Raw genomic sequence first — 975 nt, forward strand, 5'->3', positions numbered from 1 at the left:
TGTTAACTTGTTGTAGGCAAAGGAAAGAAACATCAAAAGTCAGGTGTGTTGGTAAAAGAATCAGAGTACTAAAGGCTCTGCTGAACAAATATTCTGAATCCAGGATTTCTGTATTTCTTCCATGCCTCGATTTCTCCTGGTTCACTTGCTATTCAAAAGATTCTGGAGACCAAATGAGATAGGATTGCTTTGGTTTTATCAACCAAGAGTCTTCAGATCTTCTCTCAGCCAAGGCATCCAGTGATAATATAATTTATGTTTCAGATTCCTCTGAAGGATTAGAAAGTCTTTTTCACATCGCATTATCAAGCTCCCTGCTCTTGGTCCTCTTTTCCATATACTCATTCTTCAAGCATTTTCTCATCTCCTGATCAAGATCATTGCAATGACCAAAAAATTTCAGGATGCTGTGATTTTTGTGAAATTCCTTAAGTGTTCATCAAGACGTTGCATTCTTCAGTATGCAAGTGTGGAGATAAGTCAGGATGCATCTTTAGGAGAAGGTGATGGAGCACAGCAGAGCAACCTGCCTGGCGGCCACACCAGAAGGGCTGAAGCGGAATTCACCAGCGAAGACGCCTCATCCCAAGGCCCGCTGGCCAGGGTGTCAGAGCCGGCACAGCTCCACAAGGAGAACACTCCTATGCCCGCCGCTGCTGACCCACTTTACTCACAATTTTTAAGGGATAATTGTTATAACATACTATAATATGACTGTTTGTTTACCTTCTTAACATTATTGCTCATGCTAATTAATTGCCTGATCTTTAGAATCAAAACCAGAGTCCCCTAGTGGCCAGGATGAAGACCCACAGCTGATACAAACAAGGGGGCTGGAGCCCAGGAGAGGAAACTTCATCTATTCTGGCAGGAAACCCAAAAAGGGAATCTGAACCAGGAGGCAGACAGCTTCTACAGTAACATAAGTACCAAAGAAAAGGATGAGAATATCATGAAATACAGAATACATAAAAA

General features: G+C 42.2%; 1 pseudogene across 1 annotated transcript; it reads right to left on the reverse strand.

The window, feature by feature from the left end:
- Positions 1–253: 253 nt before the first annotated feature.
- LOC307112536 (COX assembly mitochondrial protein 2 homolog) lies at positions 254–491 on the reverse strand (annotated as a pseudogene). Its single transcript has one exon. The product of its transcript is annotated as a COX assembly mitochondrial protein 2 homolog (transcript).
- Positions 492–975: the final 484 nt, after the last annotated feature.

Source organism: Cnephaeus nilssonii (genome assembly GCF_951640355.1).
Source record: "Cnephaeus nilssonii genome assembly, chromosome: 16".
NCBI lineage: Eukaryota > Metazoa > Chordata > Mammalia > Chiroptera > Vespertilionidae > Cnephaeus > Cnephaeus nilssonii.